The 12,988-nt window shown below is 45.4% G+C and overlaps 1 protein-coding gene and 1 pseudogene across 1 annotated transcript in view; both read left to right on the top strand.

The window, feature by feature from the left end:
* Nucleotides 1–8,499: 8,499 nt before the first annotated feature.
* Nucleotides 8,500–10,080, top strand: LOC128585604 (importin subunit alpha-1-like; annotated as a pseudogene).
* A 1,774-nt stretch (nt 10,081–11,854) lies between these two features.
* The window catches only part of TRAF3IP2 (TRAF3 interacting protein 2), a 43,491-nt gene continuing 42,357 nt past the window's right edge, over nt 11,855–12,988 (top strand). The window contains exon 1 of the mRNA XM_053590626.1: nt 11,855–12,157. The gene's annotated coding sequence lies outside the window, so the exon portion shown is untranslated. The remainder of the gene's footprint in view (nt 12,158–12,988) is intronic.

Below are 12,988 nucleotides of genomic sequence, written 5' to 3'. Positions count from 1 at the left end.
ACAGCCCCCTCTGTGTGAGGAGTGTCTAGGGAGGCTGGTACCCTGAGGACATCCAGCCCCAGAGGTCCTGGGTGGATGAAAAGGCATTTGAGATAAAACATCACCCCTTTTCCAGGTGTTGTTAGCACCAGCCTCTCACTCCTGTACCAGTCAAAGTGTGAGCGCTTGAGTCCCACCAATAATTCCCAGAAATTAAGCCCTCTCAAAAGGTCTCCCCAGAATGCTGACATTTCCTGTGTGTGTGTGTGTGTGTGTGTGTAGGTGGACAGGGTGTCCCATGGGATGGCAGAGTGTCATGGCTTCAGATTCCTCATCAGCCTTGGAAGCTAGTCAGAAGCAGGCTCCTTTTTGCTTACATGTTCACAAGTTGGAACCAGCCCATCTTCAGGAAGTCCCAGACTATATAGTTCCTCCACTAGACTAGCTTACCTCCCCACAGAGGGCACACCCTCCCTCCAGACTCCCGGTCCCATCCAGGAGGCCCCCAAAGAGGATGTGTTTTATTCTCCCATTCTGATCCAAGATCTGCTTTAGCCCTTAAATTTTTTCTATGGTTGAGCTCTTCCAAGGATTACTAATAACAGAAATGCCCACAATCATCAAAGAAAACCTATCTCCTCCATTTAGTGGCAAGCAGGGGAAGGGGTCAAGATGTCATCTTAGTGGAAAAAATACTAATAAGACAGTCAAATTGGAGTCAAATAAGAGTTTTGAATGATCTTAACATAACATATGTAGTACATAGGTTCTGGTGTTTTCAGGGACCTGGACTCCTTCCATCTTTTTGCTCCATCTGCTCTGGGGTATTGCTGTCAAACACATGGTCCCAAACAGCTTAACATCATCACCACTATGTCCACATTCTAACCAATGAGGAGGGAGAGGGAGAAGAGGAAGGCATGCCCCTTTGCACACATCATTTCTCATAGCTCATTGATTAGAATTTAGCCATGTGGCCACACATACCCGCAGGGAAGGCTGGGTCATACAGTCTCTATATTGGGGAGCTATTTGCCTAACTAAAAATTCTATTATTATTACTGTGGCAGAAGAGAATAGATATGAATGTTCTTTGTTTTTCATTCTTTCTTTTTCTTTTCTTTTTTTTTTTTTTAGAGAGATGGAATCTCTCTTTTGCTCAGGCTGGTCTTGAACTTCTGAGTTCAAGCAATCCTCCAGCCTCGTCCTCCTAGTGATATGATTATAGGCATGAGCCACTGCGCCTGGACACTTTCTTTTCTTTTCTTTTTTAAAGATGGGAGATATGAAGATTCAATTCTTAGCCTCTACTGTAGATATCAGCAACCCAGACTAGGTTCAGCTGCACCAAGCTTGGGCCAGTTTCTGACAGTCTCCTGGGGAAGGTGAAGAGCAAGTCACCTCCTCGATCATGGCAGCCAAAATGAGCATTCAGAAGGGGATGAGGTTGTCATGCGCTGTCATCATGTCCAGCGAGCAGGCTGCCCAGAGGACAGAGATGCTCAACACGGACCCAAGCCCTTGCCCTCACTGACATGAACGCACATGGGCTTTGCTTTTCCCCACTGATCAGCGGAATGGAAGCTCATGAGAAAGTACCCTTAGTTGTGGACAAAACAGGTTTGGGGAGCCCTTTTATTTGTTTTTGTGTCTCATAATCTAAAAGTGAAATCTCTCAAGACGTGCATGCACACACACACACACACAAGGTAAATTTCCTGGCTTTATTGTTTTTGAGATAAAATTCTAAGAAGCCTTTTTCATAGAGAGCATCTTATCTCTGTTTACTCTTACTTCTATATGCATTCTGCCAACCAGGCAAAGCTGAAAGGGAAAATATTTTAAATTAATAGGATACATAATTTTTTCTCCTGCCAGGAAGGTGTGCATAGCAGGCAGCAGCCTCAGAGTGTGAGGACAGCTCTGCTTACGCTAGAGCTTTCCTGCGGTGTGATGGGTGAAGTGAGAGGTCTGTCCGCAGAGCGCAGTGGGGAGCGGGCAGGCAGAAGCCCTCCAGAGGGCCACTTCCGTCTGTGCTTCCTCCTCAACAGATCCTCACATGCGCTTGGGTCTCTAATTTGTAGCTAATTCTCTGACATACAATACACCCTTATGCAATTTTTAGCATAAAAATTCATCTTGTTGCTATACATGAATATTTTAGTATTATCTACTGTTCTGTTGAGTTTTTTCCTTTACAGTATTGACTGATAAGTGATTCTTGGTATCAACTAATTGAGTTGTGCATGTATTTGATATTTAGTATAAAAGTAGCTGAGATTTATTGAGCACAGTGCCAGACATAGCACACAGGTTGTTTTATCGAACCTCCATAACAATCTTGAAGAGCTACTGAGTACAGCTGCACAATTTGTGCCTGGTAGAGGAGGGCACAGGGGACTTAATGAGGCCGAAATCTAACCTGGTCCCCAAAACCATGCTGTGTGCTGGCGGTGGGTAGGGGGGAGGCTACATCCCCCTGGAGGGAAGGAGAAGTTTCCTTCACATAAAGTCAGATCCAGAAACAGTATATTTGGAGCCTTGGTCATCTATGAAAGAGATGCCTTATTATACCCATTACACAGATTAAAAGAAATTGAAGGATGGCCAGGCTTGGTGGCTCACGTCTGTAATCCTAGCGCACTGGGAGGCCCAGGTGGGTGGATTGCTTGAGCTCATGACTTCAGCCTGAGCAAGAGTGAGATCCTGTCTCTACTAAAAATAGAAAAATTGAAGCAAGAGGATCGCTTGGGCCCTAGGCGTTGCTGTGAGCTATGACGCTACAGCACTCTACCCAGGTGACAGCTTGAGCCCTGTGTCTCAAAAAATAAAAAAATAAAAAGAAATTGAGGGATGAAGAAGTTAAGAAATTTCCCCGATGTCACGCAGCTGGCAGGAGGCAGAGTAGGCACTCAAACCAGCAAGGCTGACTCAGAGCCCAGGCCGTTAACGCGGATGGTATTGGGATAGTGTCTAGTGTCCCATTCCCTGGGAACGCTGGGTCTCAGGTTGTAGCGCCTAGAAGACAGGCATTGACATCCGCGTGTTTTGCCTCAGGCTCCATGCAGTACACACTGCCAGTGGGGGTGTAGAATGCCTTGTTGACACTAAAGGAATCATTGTTCAGATTCCATGCACAGAGACCTCCGCCAGCACACCCAGATGCTTGGGACTAGAATTTCACAATATTTAACAGATAGAGAAGAGGCAGTAAGAGCTGTCAGAGAAATGACACCCTGAGGAAATCAACCCTCCGATTCTTTTTGCGAGGATGTACCCAGGGCTGATGACAAAAAAGAGTCTGGAGTCTGGAGATCAGGCTTGCTGGAAGGGGAGGGTTTGATGTCAACTCTCCACCCTCCCCCTCCCTTCACTCAGCCCTCACATCTTTGCAGTCCTAAAAGATCAACCTGTCCGTAAAATATATCTCCCTTCAAACTTTGTGCCTAAAGTTGCCACCATTTAATGATTTCTTTGGGTGATTGTTGCACTACCTGCCACCGCCCTCCAATTCCTCCCCACTTGTTCCCTGATGCCTGAAATGCCTTTAATAGGGAACAAAGCCTTTCATTTCATAGAGGGTGATGAGGCTTAAAATGCAAGCACCCCTCAGAGAGGCAGCACATTGATTTAAATTCACACTGTGTAACTTAGGTATAAATGAGTGATTAGATGGGTTTGTTTTTTTTTTTTTGTCTGAGAGCACGTTTGAATGAGAGAAAGGCAGAGAAGAAATAAAGACAGGGTTGGAGGAAGGGCAGTTTAGAGACAGAAAAGGGCACAGAGAGGAGAGACTAAGCTGCTCGGGATGGCTGTCTCTGGCATCAGCATGTGCCCTTTGTTGTTCCCTGAGTGGGTCCCGTGCTGTGCGGTGCAGGGGAGACATGTGGCCTGCTAAGGAGTCAGATCCGGATTTCAAACCCAACTGTGTCGCCACAGCAAGGTGACTAACCTCTCTGTGCGTGAATTTCTTCTCTGGAGAATGAGAGTAATAAAACCTGCCTTGCAGGGCTGCTTTGGAAGTTTGTTTTTTTTTTTTCTTGTTTAAGTGTGGTGAAATACACATAAAATCTACCATTTTAACCATCTGTAAGTGTGCAGTTCAGTAGCATTTCGTACAACCACATTGTACTGCAACCATCACGACCATCAGTCTCCAAAAGGCTTTTCATCTTGCAAAACTGGAGCTCTGTCCCTTCTGAACAATAACTCCCCATTTCTCCCTCCCTGCAGCTCGTGGTAACTACTGCTCTATTTTCCATCTGCATGAATTTTTATTATTATTATTATTTTTGAGACAGAGTCTCACTTTGTTGCCCAGGCAACCTCTAACTCTTGGGCTCAAGCAATTCTCTTGCCTCAGCCTCCCAAGTAGCTGGGACTACAGGTGCCCACCACAACTCCTGGCTATTTTTAAAGATGAGTTCTCTCTCTAGCTCAGGCTGGTCTCGAACTCGTGAGCTCAGGCAATCCGCCCACCTCAGCGTCCCAGAGTGCTAGGATTACAGGCATGAGCCACCACGCCTGGTCCATCTGCATGAATTTGATTACTCTAGGTATCGTGCATACCTGGGTCATACGATATTTGCCCTTTTGTGACTGGCTTGTTTCACTTAACATAACATTCTCAAGGTCTATCCATGTTGTAGTATGTGTCAGAACTTCATTCCTTCTTAAGGCTGAACGACATGCCATTGTGTGTATAAATCACACTGTGTTTACCCATTCATCTGTCCAGGGACATTGGGGCTGTTTCCACTTCCTGATTGTTGTAGATTATACTGCTGTGAACGTAAGTGTACTGATACCTGTTTGAATCTTTGCTTCAAATTGTGTGTGTGTGTTCAGAAGTGGAATTGCTGAATCATCTGGTAATTCTATTCTTAATTTTTTGAAGAACTGCCATACCATTTTCCCACAGCACCTGTAGCATTTACGTCCTCACAGAGTGCACTTGGGTTCCAGTTGCTCCACATCCTCACCAACACTTGTTATTTTCTGTTTTTTTTATTTTCATACATGGTGACCTAATTTTTAAAGCTATCCATGAACATATCTGTAGTTTTTGGCTGGGGCTGGGTTTGAACCCACCACCTCCAGCATATGGGGCCAGCGCCCTACTCCTTTGAGCCACAGGTGCCACCCCCATGAACATATCTGAAAGTCAAACAATTTAATAAATACAACTAGACAAAGCTTGGCTACTAACGTAGAACTTTCCTATAGATTTTCGTGAAGAGCACAGGGATTTACTCAATGGGTCACATAACAAAGCACATTAAAGTTTCTCTCTGTTCCTCCTGCTCTCTCCCTGCCACTCTACTCCACAAAGGCCCTCCCTGCCACATTGCCATGCCTCCTCCACTCCCTCTGAGCCCCAGGCTACTTTGTTGTGGAGTATGATGATTAAATGGTTAATATTAGGTGTCAACTGGATTAGCTTAAAGCATTATTGGGGGGCAAGCATTATTGGGGGGCAAAGCATTATTTGGGGGCATATCTGTGAGGGTGTTTCCAGAGTAGAGTAGCATGTTTGTCTGCATGGACTTGGAAGGGAAGACCCAGCCTCTGTGTGGGCGGGTATCACCTTATCTGTTGGGGTCCTAGAGAGAACAAAAACAGAGAAAAGGGGAATGTATTGATCTACAGGCAGACACTGGGATACACTTTTCCTCTCCTGTCCTTGAACAACAATTCCAGGCTCCTTCTAGACTCCAAGAATTACACCAGTGGCTTCCTGGGTTCTCAGGCCTTTGCCCTTAGACTGAGAGCTCAACCATCAGCTTCCCTGAGTTCGGAGGACTTCAGACTTGAACTGAGCCCTGCCACAAGCATCCCAGCATCTCCAGCTTGCAGATAGCCTGTCGTGGACTTCTCAGCCTCCACAATCACATAAACCAATCTCCTTGATAAATCCCCTCTCATATACCTGTATCTATATTCTATTAATTCTATCTCTCTGATTAATACACTGAGCAAATTCTAGAATCTAGCTTAAACAAATCCTCCCCTTCTTGACTTTCAACAGGAGGGAGAGAGCTGACCCATATCTTGACTACTCATTATATTTATACAGCAACTGGCACCGTATCAACACAGCACCAGGATGACTGGCACAGTCACAGCCCCACCCTTTTATTATCTACGCCTTTTCTTCCTTCTTGAGCATTGTCAACATTTGTGCAAAGAAAGCAAGTTACTTGTGCTCCACCCAAGCCTGTAGGAAGGACAAGCTACAACAGGCCAATGGAGGGAGAGGGACGTGAGACAGCTCTGGGCTTGAATCCTTCTCTGCAGACTAGCTGGGTGACTCTGGAGAGGTTGCACAGTGTCTCTGAGCCTCAGCTCCTGCAAAGGTGAAGGGAGAATGACAGTATACTCAGTACAGACACCTGCAACCTCACAGGATTGTTTGAGGATTAGATGTGCTCCCAGGCAGTGTATGGTAGTCCTCAGTGAACAGTTGCCCTCCTGTGATGGCAACTAAGGCTGGATGGGTTCAGCCGAAAGCCAATGAGCAGCTCCTGGGGGTGGGAGGTGTTGGCTTCCTGACTCTCTGGCATGGCCCTGGTCATTCCTACTTCACTACTACTGTCTGTCCACATTCAGATGGGATTTTCTCATCCAGGACACCCTTTTTAAACAGTTTCCGTCCTCAGGCTACTTTTCAGAAGGGGCCCCAGACAGAAGCTCCTAAGAAGGAGCCATTAGTTCATTCCCCCAGTGCCTGCATTGTACTCAGGATAAAGTTAGGCAGGAGGAAGGCTCAGCTACCAGCCATTAAAGCCCCGCTTCAGCACTTGCTGTTCTGAAGGGGCCTCTAGGCCTCACACCCAGAAAAACAGTGGAAAACTGGGAAAAAGTTCCCCTTCTTCTTCCTAATGGGTTGCATTCCAAAGGTGGTTCTTGTCAGAGCATCTTTGAGACTTTTCCCAATCCATTTAAGGGCATCTAGGGAAACGAAAACTATTTCCACCCCCTTCCCTAGCTCTCTCCCAGCTCCTCCCCTTGCTGTTCATTTCGGTTCTCATCTTCTAATATTGATACTTTTTTCAAGAAATCCTGTTCCAACTGTCCCACTGAGAATGCTCTCTTTTCCTACCTTTAAAAAGATGAACGTAATATAATTTTGAAGCAGAAAGTTCACAGCCAAAGTAATAAATACTATTTTTTAAAAAAACTTTTTTTTTTGAGATGGAGTCACATTCTTTCATCCAGGTTGATGTATAGTGGTGCAATCCCAACTCACTGAAGCCTCGAATGCCTGAGCTCAAGTGATCCTGCTGCTTCAGCTTCCTGAGGAGCTAGGACTACGGGAATGCACCATGACACCTGAATACTCTTTTTTTCCCTTTTCTTTGTAGAGAAAGGGTCTCACTATGGCCCAAGCTGGTCTCAAGTGATCCTCCTGAAAGGCAGTCTTACCCTATCAAACTAGAAAGTAAGATAAATAAACTCACAGCACATAATTTCCCCTCTGAAGAGAAAACTCACAACAGAACTACCCCTTTTGTTTTGTTTAATTAAAACGCCTAACACATTACCTCTATGAGTTCTTTCTTAGCCTTGAAGAGTCTTTTATCTTTTTTTTGGCCAGGACTGGGTTTAGAACCCACCACCTCCGGCATATGGGACCAGCGCCCTACCCCTTTGAGCCACAGGTGCCACCCAGCCTTGAAGAGTCTTAAGCAGACAGTAGGGGCGTGAGCTCCCTGCTCCATCTCTCTGCCTCAGTTATTGCCAGCACCAGATTCCAAGGACTGAGATAAGCCAAAAACAACACCTGCAACCTCTTTGCTAACACTTCTGTTATCTGTCTGCTGAAGCCAGGGGGGAAAAAAACATTTTTACCCTTTAAAACACCATCCTTCACCTGTAATCCTAGCACTCTGGGAGGTTGAAGTGGATGGATTGCCTGAGCTCACGGGTTCAAGATCAGCCTGGGCAAGAGTGAGATTCCATCTCTAAAAATAGTTGGGCGCCTGTAGTCCCAGCTACTTGGGAGGCTGAAGCAAGAGAATAGCTTAAGCCCAAGAATTTGAGGTTGCTGTGAACTACGAAGCCACAGCACTCTACCAAGGGCAACAAAGTGAGGCTGTCTCAAACATAAATAAATAAATAAATAAATAAATAAAACACCATCCCTGCTTTTCTTCCGCTGCCTAGCATTTTCATTCATTTCTCTTTGTGCCATGATCACTCACTCTGTCTCTTCTCTCTCTCTCTGGAAAATAAACTTTCTACTTCTTTCTATCCCAATCACTGTGTGAGAATTCTTTCTCCAACCTGCAGTGAATACCTAGTAAGTTTCCACCCTAACATCTCTCACCTGGGACTCCCGAGTAGCTGGGATTACAGGTGTGAGCCACCATGCCCGACCAACTTTATTCTTTTTAATGAAAATATTCTGGAGCTGCGGTGGACGTTTCCAGGGCAGCCGACCCAGATCTTCTGAGTCCCGCACCACCTCCTGTGGAAGCTTGAGCTAGCTGTGCAGCTAGCTCCCTTTGTCTCCTAACCATGTCCACCAATGAGAATGCTAATTCGCCAGCTGCCCGACTTAACAGGTTCAAGAACAAGGGAAAAGACAGTACAGAAATGAGGCGATGCCGAATAGAAGTTAAGGTGGAGTTGAGGAAAGCTAAGGAAGACCAGATGCTGAAAAGGAGAAATGTAAGCTCTTTTCCTGCTGATGCTACTTCTCCACTGCAGGAAAACTGAAACAACCAGGGTGCTGTAAATTGGTCTGTGGATGACATTGTCAAAGGTATAAACAGCACCAATAGGGAAAACCAGCTCCAAGCTACTCAGGCTGCCAGGAAACTACTTTCTAGAGAAAAACAGCCCCCCTTCGACAATATAATTTCAGCTGGTTTGATCCCAAAATTTGTGTCCTTCTTGGGTAGAACTGATTGTAGTCCCATTCAATTTGAATCTGCTTGGGCACTAACTAACATTGCTTCTGGGACATCAGTACAGACTAAGGCTGTGGTAGATGGAGGTGCTATTCCAGCATTCATTTCTCTGTTGGCATCTCCCCATGCTCCTATCAGTGAACAAGCTGTGTGGACTCTAGGAAACATTGTGGGTGATGGTTCAGTTTTCCGAGACTTGGTTACTAAGTATGGTGCAGTTGACCCACTGTTGGCTCTTTTAGCTATTCCTGATATGTCATCTTTATCATGTGGTTACTTACTATCTTACTGGGCACTTTCAAACCTTTGTCGCAACAAGAATCCCGCACCCCATTAGATGCTGTGGAACAGATTCTTCCTACTTTAGTGCGTCTCCTGCATCATGATGATCCAAAGGTATTAGCAGATACTTGCTGGGCTATTTCTTACTTTACTGATGGTCCAAATGAACTGATTGAAATGGTTGTGAAAACAGGAGTTGTGCCCCAACTTGTGAAGCTTTTGGGAGCTACCGAATTGCCAATTGTGACTCCTGCACTAAGAGCCATAGGGAATATTGTCACTGGGACAGATGAACAGACTCAGGTTGTAATTGATGCAGGAGCACTTACTGTCTTTCCCAGCCTGCTGACCAACCCCAAAACTAACGTTCAAAAGGAAGCTACATGGACAATGTCAAACATCACAGCTGGCTGTCAGGACCAGATGCAGCAAGTTGTGAATCATGGACTAGTCCCATTACCTGTTGGTGTTCTCTCCAAGGCAGACTTTAAGACACAGAAGGAAGCTGTATGGGCTGTGACCAACTATTCACGTGGTGGAACAGTTGAACAGATTGTATACCTGGTTCATTGTGGCATAATAGAACCATTGATGAACCTCTTAACTGCAAAAGATACCAAAATTATTCTGGTTATTCTGGATGCCATTTCAAATATCTTTCAGGCTGCTGAAAAACTAGGTGAAACTGAGAAACTTAGTATAATGATTGAAGAATGTGGAGGTTTGGACAAAATTGAAGCTCTACAAAACCATGAAAATGAGTCTGTGTAAGGCTTCATTAAACTTGATTGAGAAGTATTTCTCTGTAAAGGAAGAGGAGGATCAAAATGTAGTACCAGAAACTACCTCTGAAGGCTATACGTTCCAAGTTCAGGATGGGACTCCTGGGACTTTTGACTTTTAGATTGTATAGCTGAGGCACAAAGTTGTCGTGTACTGTGTTTGGTATAAGTTTATCTTAGTATTTCTCTACTATGAACTCTTTTTAAACGTAGTTTGTTATTCTAGCACTTTTTACAACAAAACTAAACTTGAACAGTTCCAAACTGTACATACATAATGTATGGAGCCTATCCTCTGAAAGGGTTTATTTCTATGTGGAATTTCATATCTTGCAGTGTCCTGCAAATATGAAAAAAAGAAAGAAAGAAAGAAAATATTCTGTGTGTTATTGTGGGAAAAAGGAATAAAACAGCCCCTATAGGCTTGGCACCTGTGGCTCAAGTGGTGCCTTAGCCACTTATACCTGAGCTGGCGGGTTCGAATCCAGCCTGGACCCGCCAAACAACAATGACGGCTGCAACCCAAAAATAGCCCGGTGTTGTGGCAGGTTCCTGTAATCCCAGCTACTTGGGAGGTGGAGGCAAGAGAATCGCTTGAGCCCAGGAGTTGGAGGTTGCTGTGAGCTGTGATGCCACAGCACTCTACCCAGGGTGACAGCTTGAGGCTCTGTCTCAAAAAACAAAACAAAACAAAACAAAACAAAAACCAGCCCCTATAGGAGTATCTATAAAAGCCCTCCATTCTCACTTCCCTCAATTGCATTCCCTTGAAGTGGCCAGTTCAGCATACATCCTTCCAGACATTTCTATCCTGCCATTGTACAACATGCGGTGATTGCCAGTGTGTTAGGTGCTGGGGACCAGCGGTGAACAAATGCAAAGCTATGTACATACATGTGTATGTGTATTTGTCTCATAGACTGGCAAAAATAATATTTTCCACTAAATAATGTCTCAGAGCTACTTTCCATGATTGTTCATAGAAATACATACATAAAAATGTATGATTTTTCTTAGCTGTATCATATTCTATTATAAGAAGATATATATATACCAAGATGTATATAACCTGCATATGGTATTTTTAAAACAAGCCACAATTTCCCAGCTTATAAAACATAGAATAACCTGCTTCCCATGTCCTGCTTGGGGAGAACCTGGCCCTATCTGGAGAGGGAGCCTCTCGGGCTATCTCCTGCATGAAGGCAGAGAGATAGCCAGCTGAGCCGGCTGACCCTGTGACTTCTTCAACAGTCAGACAAGTTCAGCCCCCAGAGCACAGTGAGCCGGCCCAGGACTCCCAGCTGGCCAGTGGCATGGCCAAGTTCATACTCAGGTCTTTCTGACTGCAAAGCTCCCACTGACACAGCTGCCATCACCCTCTGCTGCCCCGGAAGGCAACTGTTTTTATATATGCACACGCGCAGCTGTGGCGTCATCCTGCCCAGGGTATCTCCTCCGGCCGTAAATTCTGTGGACTACGGATTAAACAGGGGGAAGAGAGAGGGAGGAAAGAAACTGGAGGTTACGGACAATGCAGCAAGAGGAGGATAATGTGTGTGCATGTCTGTGTCTTAAAATCAGCCACTTTTCCAAGCCTGACAAGGGGACTACATGTGGCTGTGCACATGGGTGCACTGCGTACCGTGAGTGCAGGAGTGTGGGCAGGGAGTCCCCCTCCGTGGTCACCAGCAGCAAACTTTTAAGCAGTTAGATGAGATAGAAGGAAGCTGTTGCTTTATGTTCCTCCCTTTATCTGCGAGTCTCCTCTTTTGGAGGTGCTAGTGAATAAGGATCTTAACGCTCAAGTTCAAACACCTTCCCTGCGACAGCCTCTCAGGTGAGCGCACAGAGATAGCACAGAGATAACAAGGGGCCGGGACATTCCTCGGTAGCTTCCTAGCTGAGTGGTGAAAACAAAAATGCCGCCTAATTCGTCACTGGCCCTTTCTAGTGAATGAAGGAGGTTTCTGTTTCAAGAAATAAAGTGACTTAGCTGTTGATTCACTGCCCACAGGAGATTCTGAGCTGGAGGCTTCCTAGCCTCTGTAGAAATTTGCATACAGCTTCCACTTCCTGCTTCGGAGCCTGTTCTACTACTTACCTGGGCCTGGAGAGGGAGGCTGAGAACTACCCCAGGTGGAGAGACGTGCCGTGACCACCCCGAGGCCTGGTCTGTCTGTCCTTGGTGGGTCTAAGGTAAGGTGCTCAGAGTTACCACCTGCCTAGTCTTATTTCGTAACCTCTGACCTATTTTCCAAAAGGTTCTGTTTCCTTTACTGAAATGTTCTGTTTTTTTTTCCCCACTTTTCTCTTGCTCGCAGAGACCAGCTTGGGCTGAGAAAATGACAGTTAAGTTTCTGCTGCAAGAGAGTGTTGGGGGTTTAGTATTTCAGGCAGGCAAGCCGAGCCCAGGTTAACTCTTTGAGGACAGGAGGCTCCGTGCACTGGTACAATCGGAGCTGCCTGGGAACCATTTGTTTGGATATTTAGTGTCTCCACAAGTTTCAATCAAGAATTCAAGCCCCACTTCAAGAAGGGAGTCAGGGATGGCGAGGATTAAGTAATTGACTTCCAGCCCCCCAAACACGTCAGTGGCAGAGTGGGAAGGAGAACTTCCAAGTTTTCCCAATCCCTGTTTCCGTGCAGGCAAAATTAAAAAAAAAAAAAAATTAACACCCCATTCTTGGGCCAGGAAGTTCTGCTGAGCTCTGCGCTGGCTGTGAGCTGCCTCCCTACTCCTTCTCCCACAGCCCTCATCCCTCTCAAGCAACCCTGACATTTGCTGGCATTGGACAGTGTCTTTGGGGAAAACAAGAGGAGAAATGCTAGTACTTGATTTTAGAAGCTCATCAAGCTTCTTGTGACTTTCAAGTTCAAGATGGTCTCTTAGCTATAATAGGGAGTTGTTTTTTTTTTAACAACAGAAGAAAAGAGGCTAATAAATAATTTTTTAAAAGGACAAGAAACTTGGTTTCCAGTTACTCCACTTTTTGTGGTTTTGTGACTTAGGCAATTCACTTTGGCTCC

Source organism: Nycticebus coucang, chromosome 5, assembly GCF_027406575.1.
Source record: "Nycticebus coucang isolate mNycCou1 chromosome 5, mNycCou1.pri, whole genome shotgun sequence".
Taxonomy (NCBI): domain Eukaryota; kingdom Metazoa; phylum Chordata; class Mammalia; order Primates; family Lorisidae; genus Nycticebus; species Nycticebus coucang.
The sequence above is the reverse complement of the archived record's forward strand: the minus strand, read 5'-3'. Positions and strand labels throughout refer to the sequence as shown.